At 41.0% G+C, this 13,233-nt stretch overlaps 1 protein-coding gene across 1 annotated transcript in view; it reads left to right on the plus strand.

Moving 5' to 3' along the window:
- The first annotated feature begins 7,067 nt into the window (after positions 1-7,067).
- The window catches only part of LOC133611904 (lysophosphatidylserine lipase ABHD12-like), a 28,483-nt gene continuing 22,317 nt past the window's right edge, over positions 7,068-13,233 (plus strand). Inside the window, exons 1-3 of the mRNA XM_061969073.1 lie at positions 7,068-7,138; positions 8,866-8,948; positions 10,208-10,284. The gene's annotated coding sequence lies outside the window, so the exon portion shown is untranslated. The remainder of the gene's footprint in view (positions 7,139-8,865; positions 8,949-10,207; positions 10,285-13,233) is intronic.

The following is a 13,233-nucleotide window of genomic DNA, read 5'->3' on the forward strand; positions in this document are numbered from 1 at the left end:
ATTTGCATGTACAATACATTCGACTCCCAGAGTGCGTGGGAGCCAGAGCACGGCCCCATCACCCCCGAGAGCCCAACCCACAAACAGGAGGCGTGGTGCCCAGGGAACCAGGGACCACCGCCCCCACGCAGCCAAGCCGGCCAGCGACAGGAACCCCAGAGCCCGACCCACCGTACCGCCCACAAGGGCCAGCAGCAGGCCGCAGACAGACGCACCCGGCAGAGGACAGGGCACGAGAAAAGCAGGGGACAGCCAGACCCCAAGCCAGCGAGAGACCACACCCCACACGGGCAGAAAGGCGAGACGCCCCGCCCGAGGGACCCAGAGACTCCCCGCAACCGGACGGGAAGACCGCCCCCGCCCCACCGGCAACCGGGCCCCCACGAGCCCACCCCCCACCCCCGGAGAGCGCGGCGAGGCCAGCCCCCGGCCACCCCACCCAAACCGGCCGCCGCAGGACCACCCAGGCACAGGGCCACGGGAACCACCCACCCCACCCGCAGGGACCCCAACGATGGAGATGGAACAACCAGCAACCGCCCCGCCGAGCCCCCCCCCTGAGGGAGGGGAAAAATTAAAAAATAATATTAATAAAATATATTAAAAAATAAATAAATAAATAAATTAATTAATTAATTAATTTAAAAAAAAAAGAATTAAAAGAAGATCACAGACATGCTGACAAACAAGGTCACTACCCCAGCAACTGGCCGACTCGCAGCACCTCGGAATACCTTGCAGCACCAAGCTACCACAATAGACGCAGGGACTAGGCCCAACAGGCCCCAACCAAGACGGGCACCCGGAAGGGATGGACAGCGGGACCCAGGAGCTCCAGACACGCAGTTCGGATGCAGTAGCCTGAGGCGTCGACCCCCATGGCCTTTCCTTTTAACAACACTCAGTAAACGTTTGGGAACTGAGGAGACACATTTTTGAAGCTTCTCAGGTGGAATTCTTTCCCATTCTTGCTTGATGTACAGCTTAAGTTGTTCAACAGTCCGGGGGTCTCCGTTGTGCTATTTTAGGCTTCATAATGCGCCACGCATTTTCAATGGGAGACAGGTCTGGAATACAGGCAGGCCAGTCTAGTACCTGCACTCTTTTACTATGAAGCCACGCTGTTGTAACACGTGGCTTGGCATTGTCTTGCTGAAATAAGCAGGGGCATCCATGGTAACGTTGCTTGGATGGCAACATATTTTGCTCCAAAACCTGTATGTACCTTTCAGCATTAATGGCGTCTTCACAGATGTGTAAGTTACCCATGTCTTGGGCACTAATGCACCATCACAGATGCTGGCTTTTCAACTTTGCGCCTATAACAATCTGGATGGTTCTTTTCCTCTTTGGTCCGGAGGACACCACGTCCACAGTTTCCAAAAACAATTTAAAATGTTGACTCGTCAGACCACAGAACACTTTTCCACTTTGTATCATTCCATCTTAGATGAGCTCAGGCCCAGCGAAGCCGACGGCGTTTCTGGGTGTTGTTGAGAAACAGTTTTCGCCTTGCATAGGAGAGTTTTAACTTGCACTTACAGATGTAGCGACTAACTGTAGTTACTGACAGTGGGTTTCTGAAGTGTTCCTGAGCCCAAGTGGTGATATCCTTTACACACTGATGTCACTTGTTGATGCAGTACAGCCTGAGGGATCGAAGGTCACGGGCTTAGCTGCTTACATGCAGTGATTTCTCCAGAGTCTCTGAACCCTTTGATGATATTACGGAGCGTAGATGGTGAAATCCCTAAATTCCTTGCAATAGCTGGTTGAGAAAGGTTTTTCTTAAACTGTTCAACAATTTGCTCACGCATTTGTTGACAAAGTGGTGACCCTCGCCCCATCCTTGTTTGTGAATGACTGAGCATTTCATGGAAACTACTTTTATACCCAATCATGGCACCCACCTGTTCCCAATGTGCCTGTTCACCTGTGGGATGTTCCAAATAAGTGTTTGATGAGCATTCCTCAACTTTATCAGTATTTATTGCAACCTTTCCCAACTTCTTTGTCACGTGCTGCTGGCATCAAATTCTAAAGTTAATGATTATTTGCAAAAAAAAAAAGTTTATCAGTTTGAACATCAAATATGTTGTCGTTGTAGCATATTTGCAAATCATTGTATTCCGTTTATATTTACATCTAACACAATTTCCCAACTCATATGGAAACGGAGTTTGCAGAAAGAAATCAGTTCCAAGGTCAATCCGTGGCTATCACAAAATGTAATGCTTTGTTACTTAAGAAATGTTTTATTGACAGGTTTAGAGTGGTCATCTCACCACATCTTGGTAGTAGGTTCGATCCTCAGTCCCTCCCCTGGGACCATGTCCAACTTTTTAGGTAAAAAAAGCGCTGCACAAGCAAAAGCCTATTCGCCATTTTGAAATGACACTCGAGCCTTAAAAACTAACACACCATCTTAAATATCATGATAAAAACATAATGCGATTGTGATTTATACCTCCAGTATGTCTCAACTCTTCCAAGGAAACCATATTCTTGTTTTTACTTTTAAAATGCATGTTACATATTAAAATTGTGCTGTTTTGGGGGATGGGGCCAAGCAACAAATAAACTGCTTTTAATTCATTTCATACTACAAGTTTTTTTAAACTCCTATCCCGAGGTACAACTGTATTCAAAAGTAACCCCTCCACTTTAGATTTTCCTAATTCACTGACTACAATAACGCAATGGAGTGTCTATCCTTGCTCAACAGTTTGTTACACTTTAGGAGCATATTTTCACCAATATCTTGAGGAAATTACTAGGGATGTCCGATAATGGCTTTTTGCCGATATTCCGATATTGTCCAACTCTTAATTACCGATATCAACCGATACCGATATATACAGTCGTGGAATTAACACATTATTATGCCTAATTTGGACAACCAGGTATGGTGAAGATAAGGTCCTTTTAAAAAAATAAAATAAGATAAATAAATTAAAAATATTTTCTTGAATAAAAAAGAAAGTAAAACAATATAAAAACAGTTACATAGAAACTAGTAATTAATGAAAATGAGTAAAATTAACTGTTAAAGGTTAGTACTATTAGTGGACCAGCAGCACGCACAATCATGTGTGCTTACGGACTGTATCCCTTGCAGACTGTATTGATATATATTGATATATAATGTAGGAACCAGAATATTAATAACAGAAAGAAACAACCCTTTTGTGTGAATGAGTGTGAATGCAGGAGGAAGTTTTTTTGGCTTGGTGTAGCAATTGTAAGTGTATCTTGTGTTTTTTATGTTGATTTAATAAAAAATAAAAATCTAAAAAAAATAAATAAAAACGATACCGATAAAAAAAAAAACGATACCGATATTTTCCGATATTAGATTTTAAAGCATTTATCGACATCTCTAGAAATTACACAACTTCATGCGCACAGGGCCTTAAGAGAATCTGTCCATTCTCCTCGCTGATCAGACTAATAACTTACTTTTATAGAGTTTCAGACAACATTGTGACAAAAAGGTGCCAATTAAGCCATAATTAATGAATGATTGTGATTATTTGGTTATGAGCACAGAGAAAAAGAATATTCTGCACCATGTGTGTGACATACACACGCAACAAATATCACAACTTCAATAAACCCGAGTGACTGCGTCTTCTTATGGAATATCTCGCATTACACACACAGCAGCCTTTCGCATCCATTAAACGCACAATGAGGCCGACACAAAGCCCAAATCAGTATTCTGCATCTGCACTTTGGAGCTCTATTGAGGCCGCAGGGAGCTAATCAGTCTTCCTCTTAAGGAGGCCCAAGATTGACAGCTGCTGCAGGTCAAAATTGGAAGTTTAATCTAGTAACATCTTCACAGATTTTTTTTAAACTTCACTTCATATGTTGGAAAAAAAAAGTACTTTAGCGAAAACATTCTCTATTTCAGCCACATAAAAAAAGTTATTTGGCAGCTAGCTCAAACTAATCGATAAGTGATGATTACTAAGGAACAAGGAAGAAAGACCCTGATAAATATATTCAACCTTTTTGATAAATAATAATGACGTAATCTATTAATATTCAGCAAAGTATGTGAACCACAATTAATAGATAATCTACCATTATAAACTTCATTAATATTTATTTATTCGTGATTTAAATTGGAAGTGAAGTAAGTAAAATAATTAAGTAATTAAAGGGGAACTGCACGTTGTTTGGAATTTGACCTATCATTCACAATCCCCATGTAGGACAAAAATGTTTTTTATGCATTTTAAGTCGTAAAATGTGGCAAGTAAGAAGTGGCTAACAATGCAGCTAATGGGAGCACACTATTTGACCCATAAATCCATTTAAAAAAACATCCAAAAACCACAGACAATGCTCCATTTGCATGTCCTAACCTGAATATTAACCAAGCATTATGGATACCGTAATTCATATTCAATTATAAATTATATTGCCGAGGAACTACTTTTAGCCACGCCGTGATCTCAGACAGATCACGTTATATTCTTATTTTACTGTTATATTTTTATTCTCATTGTTGCTTTTTATTTGTATTCTTACTGTAATATTTTTGTATTTTGTTTCCATTTATACCCCCATTATTTACTTTTTAAATTCGATCTCAATTCTGTACACTGCTGCTGGAATTTTTATTTTCCTGAGGGAACTCTCCTGAAGGAATCAATAAAGTACTATCTATCTATCTATCTAGATAACTATCTTATGCTGCTATATTGACATCAAAAGCCAGTGGACTAATGCATCGCCTCTAAATTGGTTAAAGTTAACTATAGATTATAAATCATGTCTCTCACGTGTATAATAGACTGACGTGGTCACAAACCGAGAAGTTGTAGAGTTTAACATTCAACTTATACCCAGAGATGCCGAGAGAGACACGGAAAGACGCTCGTTTGCGGTACTTTTCTTAAACTGCATATGGATTAGGATTAATTCTTCATCTAAACGGAGAGATATGATCATCACATGAGACGGCATCCTAAAGAGAGCAGACATTGTACAGTAAGTGATTGTTTTATTACGTTTGTATTTCTTGTTTAGCACTTACCTATAATGCTTGCTGGATTTGTACATGTCAAACTACTTCCATAACGTAAATGACCGCCATAACCACAATACCAGGGCGAGCTCCACAAACCACGTTAAACCCAGATTCCGATCTAACAAAGGTCTTAACTCATTCTCCTTCTATGCCACATCAATATGGAATGCACTCCCAACAGGTGTAAAAGAAAGTGCATCTCTATTCTCCTTCAAAACCGCATTAAAAGAACACCTCCAGACAACTTCAACCCTGGACTAACACCCTCCCCCCACCACATCCCACCTCCCCGGATTGTAAATAATCAAATGTATACACTCGTTCTTATGTTCACTGCTCTCTGTACATATCCTACCAAGTCAGTCCTACACTGTTTCAATGTCAACTTCTCTGATGATGCAATTGTTGATGACTGAAGTGTTGATATCAACCAAACCCTCCACATCCCACCCCCGGATTGTAAATAATGTAAATAATTCAATGTATGTACTCTGATGATTAACTTGTGTGATGACTGTACTATGCTGATAGTATATATTTGTACCATGAATTGATTTGCGTTGACCTCGACTTAAACAAGTTGAAAAACTTATTGGGGTGTTACCATTTAGTGGTCAAATGTACGGAATAAGTACTGTACTGTGCAATCTACTAATAAAAGCTTCAATCAATCAATCAATGCTTCTCTTTCAGCTTAAAACATATATTTAGGCTAAAAAAATAAAAGGTTCTGTAATATATTTTGTCCCAAAGTAGTCTTTGTTGGCTCTCATGAAGTCTGCAATGATTAGTAATAGTAGTTGTTGAAGGGAAAGGCAAACATTGTGATGTAAAATTAATATGCCGCCATATGCTTAAAAATGAGAAAAATATGTCAATAATACACGTTATTATGAACGTTACTACATTACATGTAGACTTACAGCATGGATATGAAACATTGATAGAGGTGTTTTTAGAGCGCTTTATAGGCAGAATAGAGTGAATCCCACTACATCAATTATTAGCTGACTTTTGCTAGTGCTTATTTACAAGTTAGAATGCATAAAAAAAGAAAAGCATATGTGTTCTTGTCTTACATAAGGACCGTGAATGATAGATAAAATTTAAAAAAAAGTGCTGTTCCCCTTTAAGTAAAAACAAATGAAACGCAAAATGAGTAGGATTAAATAAACTCAACTTCTTTTCGGACATGCTGGAACATAAACCTGTAAATATCCGATGCAGGTGGGGAAATACATGTCATATTAATACCAATACAATTATGTAAGGCATTTTTAGAGCATAATGCTTTTCATTCAAAATACATTATGAGTATTTTGAAGTGTGTTGATAAGAAATGAGAATAATAAGAACGAACAGATCATTTTATCCTAATTTAAAACACATAACGCAACCGCTAAGCCTTAAAACCTAAGATGGTACACATAAAACCGTTTATAGATATTTGATTAAAAATATTAATCATCAAGTTGAAAGAAATATATCGTCACCGTGATTTAGGTGAAAAGTTGTGAAAATGGGAGATAAAGCTTGACTCGCTCCACACATCCTGACATTGCTGTGCTAAAATAATAATAATAAAAAAAATGAAACACTCACCTAAATCTCCAAATTGTAAAAAAAATGCGTCTCCACGGTGTAAAATATGTGCTTGAAATTTAAAAAAAAAAAGATTAAAAAAACCAACAAAAAACCTTATCGTGCAGATTTCTCCCACACTGGGCGCGTCGCAGTTTTTTTTTCTGGAAGCTCCGCAAAAAAACAACAACATTCAAACTTTAAAGTCCTCTGTGACGAGACGCCAATAAAAATGTTTTTTTCTTGCTGCGACCAGGCAGGAAATGTGTGTTTGTTAGCAGCGTTGTGCCGCTTTAGTGTGTCTTCCTCTTCCTCCTCTTCCTTCCCCTCATCATCCTCCTCCTTCTTCTTTTTCTTCTTCGGCGCCTGTGAGCCGAGTTTGAAAAGGGCGATAAGAGGAAAGGGCGGGGACAAAACCGGAAGTGACGTTGTCAATTTTGGCCGCCCCAAAAAACCCGACAACAACTCAACTTTTTACACCAACAAACCCACATTGGCTGACCTTTTGAAGTTACGGTGGGACTTTGAGGATATTAATTTAGACTTAGACAAACTTTATTGATCCACAAGGGAAATTTGACCGTAGATTTGCAAAATAATGTAAAGTGAAGCCATCGATTAGCCATTAGGCTAACTACTGGCTTGCTTTTAGCTAGCGACTACTGTAGTTGAATTATTGTAAAACTAGAGTTGTCAAACGATTAAAATATTGAATTGTGGTTTACCACATTTTGTTTGTAGTTAAATGGACTTTTTGCAAGTTTTAATGGAGAACTGTACTTTTTTGGCATGTTGCCTTTTAGGAGTGTGGGAAAAAATCGATTCGAATTCGAATCGCGATTCTCACGTTGTGCGATTCAGAATCGATTCTCACTTTTAAAAAAATCGATTATTTTTTTTAATTTATTTAAAAAAAATATATATATATATTTTTTTTTTTAATTAATCAATCCAACAAAACAATACACAGCAATACCATAACAATGCAATCCAATTCCAAAACCAACTGCAATAAACAGAGCAATTGAGAGGAGACACAAACACGACACAGAACAAACCAAAAGTATCCATCCATCCATCCATCTTCTTCCGCTTATCCGAGGTCGGGTGGCGGGGGCAGCAGCCTAAGCAGGGAAGCCCAGACTTCCCTCTCCCCAGCCACTTCGTCCAGCTCTTCCTGTGGGACCCCGAGGCGTTCCCAGGCCAGCCGGGAGACATAGTCTTCCCAACGTGTCCTGGGTCCTCCCCGTGGCCTCCTACCGGTCGGACGTGCCCTAAACACCTCCCTAGGGAGGCGTTCGGGTGGCATCCTGATCAGATGCCCGAACCACCTCATCTGGCTCCTCTCGATGTGGAGGAGCAGCGGCTTTACTTTGAGCTCCTCCCGGATGGCAGAGCTTCTCACCCTATCTCTAAGGGAGAGCCCCGCCACCCGGCGGAGGAAACTCATTTCGGCCGCTTGTACCCGTGATCTTGTCCTTTCGGTCATAACCCAAAGCTCATGACCATAGGTGAGGATGGGAACGTAGATCGACCGGTAAATTGAGAGCTTTGCCTTCCGGCTCAGCTCCTTCTTCACCACAACGGATCGATACAGCGTCCGCATTACTGAAGACGCCGCATCGATCCGCCTGTCAATCTCACGATCCACCAAACCAAAAGTAGTGAAACCAAAATGAATATTATCAAGAACAGTATCAATATTAGTTACAATTTCAACATAGCAGTGATTAAAAATCCCTCATTGACATTATCATTAGACATTTATAAAAAAAAAAAAAAAGATGAACAATTGTGTCACAGTGGCTTACACTTGCATCGCATCTCATAAGCTTGACAACACACTGTGTCCAATATTTTCACAAAGATAAAATAAGTCATATTTTTGGTTCATTTAATAGTTAAAACAAATTTACATTATTGCAATCAGTTGATAAAACATTGTCCTTTACAATTATAAAAGCTTTTTACAAAAATCTACTCTGCTTGCATGTCAGCAGACTGGGGTAGATCCTGCTGATATCCTATGTATTGAATGAATAGAGAATCGCTTTGAATCGGGAAAATATCGTTTTAGAATCGAGAATCGTGTTGAATCGGAAAAAAATCGATTTTGAATCGAATCGTGAGCCCAAGAATCGATATTGAATCGAATCGTGGGACACCCAAAGATTCGCAGCCCTATTGTCTATACACAATCCTAATGTAAGACAATAACTCACATGTTTTTCTTTTTTATACAGCCATCCATTTTCTACTGCTTGTCCCTTACGGGGTCGCGGGTGGCGATGGAGCCTATCCCAGCTGCATTCGGGCGGAAAGCGAGGTACACTCTGGACAAGCGCAGGTTTTTCTTTTTTTATGCATTCTAATTTGTAATATAGGGCAAGTATTAGGTGGATAACAATGCATCTAATGGGAATACTCTTTTGAAACCATAAAGCCCTAAAAAAAAAAAAAAAAAAACATCCCCAAACCGCCAACAATAGGATAGGATAGGACTTTATTGTCATTGCACAAGTACAACGAAACTTTGTTTTCAGCACAAACCCGTTCAAGATTAGACAAACAAACAGTGTACAGGGTTACAGAACAGGACCGCTGATGGGTCGCCACAAGGCACCCCGTAAAAAATGGGAAAAAGGTAAAACGCTGGGGAAGAAAATGAGTAAAGAAATACAATCTAGACTGGGCTCCTAAGGGGGCCTAGTCTGGAGTGGGAAAAAACCTCCATGACACGCACACATGAACATGTTACATATAATCACGACAACTCGCAACAGAGGGGTGCGGGAGTTGGGGCCCTGGAGGTCGACTGCTGCTATAAAGCGCTGCCAGCCGTCCATCACCCCGGAGGGGGTTCAAGCGGTGGAGAAGGCGTGGGGTCGGGGTATGGTGTGTGTGTGTGTATATGCCCATTGTTTTGGGTGTTTTGATGTAGTGTCCATAGGCCTGGGGCTGTTCTGCATGCAAGCAAAAGTTTGACTCCAGGTCTCGTTGAGGAGGGAGCGAGGTCAAAAGCGTCCATCATGGGATCTGAGCCGAGGATGTCGTTGTGGCTTGTGCAGCCCTTTGAGACACTCGTGATTTAGGGCTATATAAGTAAACATTGATTGATTGATCATTGAGGAGTCCTCGGGGGATGTTTTCAGAACAGCCTGCTCCTGTTATTGCAGCGTCAAGGCCATTTGAGGGAGTCAAATAGTAGATTAGGATTTTTGTTTTTCCGCGAGCAGACATTACAATGGCTCCCTTTTGCATCTTGTGACCTCGATAATAACGTAGTTTTAGCATTACTGTTATTAAAAGTGCTAGCGCAGACAAATTTAGCGGCGCCGGGATCACAGAGACCTAACTAGCTTATGCTGCTATATTGACATACTGAGCCGGTGAGTTGCTGCATCGCCTATGAGCCGGTGAAAGTTAATTCTAGATTATAAATCATGCCTCTCACCTGGATAGTAGAAGGTTGTGGCCATAAAACGAGAAGTTGGTCAACTTTGACATTGAACTTGGACCCGAGGATAGTGAGAAAGACAAAAATAAAACGTTCATTTGCAGCCACCTTTTTTTTTTTACCTCCAGGTGGATAATTCTTCATCTAAACGGGAAGATATGAACATCTCATCAGTCGACATCCCATTGAGAGCCGACATTGTACAGTAAGTGATTGTTTTATTATGTCTGTAGTCTGTCTTTGTTGTTTAGCACTTAGCAATAGGCTTAGACTTAGACAAACGTTATTGATCCACAAGGGGGATTGTTCCACACAGTAACTCAGTTACAAAGGATGGAAAGGGTAAGGATGGAAAGGATAATGCAGGTATAAAGTAGACAAAAAATGTACCATAGTAGCAATATAAAATATAACATATGTAATATTTACATATTATATATGCAGTATATAATATATACTGATATATTATACTATATTTTTATATAATATATAACAAATCCCAATTACCATGTACAATATTACAGTATATGTAAAAAAAAAGGGCAGCATAAATTAGAGAGTAGATCCAGCAGAGAATAAACATATATTGTTATAATACTGCTACATGATGCTTAGTGCAGTTTCGCACACAGCTTCTAAAACTTGTAGATCATCCTCCTTATATTCAGGCTCAAAAATATCAGGTTATGGATAATTATTCGTCCCAACGTACGGTAGTCTTTGTTATCTCTCGTAAAGTCTGCTCGAGTTGTAGTTGTTGAAAGGAAAATACGAACCCTGCTCCAGAACCAATTAAGTTCGTACATCGAGATTCCACTGTATTCTCAGCTTCTAATTAGGAGTTCACTTCATGGGGTGTGTGGACATTTTTTTCGTCTCCTAGAGGGGGCGTGACAGGGAATAATTGAGAACCATCCATGCAAAGGACATGTCGTACACAGACTTTGATCCTGTATTTGAGTTTGGTAGATTCTAGTCTTTGTATTTACACTGAAATTGCCATCACTTAAAGGACGCAGCTGCCACTAAGATGTAAGAGCATTTTTGGTTCAAAGAGGTTCCTGTGTGAAGCTAACATTATTTTGATCAAATCAAACGTTATTTATAAAGCACTTTTCAAGGGGCAAACAGAACGTGCTGTACAATTTGTATTTTTTTTTTTCAAATAGAAGAGAAGAAAACACACACACACACACACACAGCACTATTGACAATAACAAAACAAAGCATGACATGGCATTGAGGATTTGAGGAAAAACGCCATGCGTCCACACCGGAGAATAACTAAAATTAACGCGATCTAAAAAATTGTATAAAACATATATAAAAAAATATATGTAAAAATTCAATATAAATAATATAAATATTACTTTAATAAGTTAATAAAACATAACATTGAGAGACTAATGGTAGTAATATTAATCATTAACATAGAAAACTACACAATAACATCCATCCATTTTCTACCGCTTGTTCCTTTCATAATTAAAAAAAAAAGTTTAAGATGATCTGTAAAAAGCCTGATTAAAAAGGTGTGTCTTTAGCCTATAAAGCAGGGTTCCCCAAAATCCGTCCCGCGGGAATTCCCAAGTAAAACATTTTTTTTTTTTAAATATTATTATTTTTAAAAATCTGTCCTTTCTAATCCATTTTCTACCGCTTGTTACTCTCGGTGTCTCCTAGCCGCTCAGGCAAATCATATTGCCTATAAATGCATTTTCCCATCGATGACGTGACATCATCATCGGCAAGTGCACGGTCTTTCAGTCAATTAGTGCGCGAGGAATATATACTGTATATACTGTGTGTATATATATATATATATATATATATATATATATATATATATATATATATATATATATATATATATATATATATTTGTATATATGCATGTGTATATATATATATATATGTATATGTATATATGTATGTATATATATATATACATATATATATGTCCATCCATCCATCCATCTTCTTCCGCTTATCCGAGGTCGGGTCGCGGGGGCAGCAGCCTAAGCAGGGAAGCCCAGACTTCCCTCTCCCCAGCCACTTCGTCCAGCTCCTCCCGGGGGATCCCGAGGCGTTCCCAGGCCAGCCGGGAGACATAGTCTTCCCAACGTGTCCTGGGTCTTCCTCGTGGCCTCCTACCGGTCGGACATGCCCTAAACACCTCCTTAGGGAGGCGCTCGGGTGGCATCCTGACCAGATGCCCGAACCACCTCATCTGGCTCCTCTCGATGCGGAGGAGCAGCGGCTTTACTTTGAGCTCCCCCCGGATGACAGAGCTTCTCACCCTATCTCTAAGGGAGAGCCCCGCCACCCGGCGGAGGAAACTCATTTCGGCCGCTTGTACCCGTGATCTTGTCCTTTCGGTCATAACCCAAAGCTCATGACCATAGGTGAGGATGGGAACGTAGATCGACCGGTAAATTGAGAGCTTTGCCTTCCGGCTCAGCTCCTTCTTCACCACAACGGATCGATACAGCGTCCGCATTACTGAAGACGCCGCACCGATCCGCCTGTCGATCTCACGATCCACTCTTCCCTCACTCGTGAACAAGACTCCGAGGTACTTGAACTCCTCCACTTGGGGCAAGATCTCCTCCCCAACCCGGAGATGGCACTCCACCCTTTTCCGGGCGAGAACCATGGACTCGGACTTGGAGGTGCTGATTCTCATCCCAGTCGCTTCACACTCAGCTGCGAACCGATCCAGTGAGAGCTGAAGATCCTGGCCAGATGAAGCCATCAGGACCAAATCATCTGCAAAAAGCAGAGACCTAATCCTGCAGCCACCAAACCGGATCCCCTCAACGCCTTGACTGCGCCTAGAAATTCTGTCCATAAAAGTTATGAACAGAATCGGTGACAAAGGGCAGCCTTGGCGGAGTCCAACCCTCACCGGAAACGTGTCCGACTTACTGCCGGCAATGCGAACCAAGCTCTGACACTGATCATACAGGGAGCGGACCGCCACAATCAGACAGTCCGAAACCCCATACTCTCTGAGCACTCCCCACAGGACTTCCCGAGGGACACGGTCGAATGCCTTCTCCAAGTCCACAAAGCACATGTAGACTGGTTGGGCAAACTCCCATGCACCCTCAAGGACCCTGCCGAGAGTATAGAGCTGGTCCACAGTTCCACG

Source organism: Nerophis lumbriciformis, linkage group LG08 (assembly GCF_033978685.3).
Source record: "Nerophis lumbriciformis linkage group LG08, RoL_Nlum_v2.1, whole genome shotgun sequence".
Taxonomy (NCBI): domain Eukaryota; kingdom Metazoa; phylum Chordata; class Actinopteri; order Syngnathiformes; family Syngnathidae; genus Nerophis; species Nerophis lumbriciformis.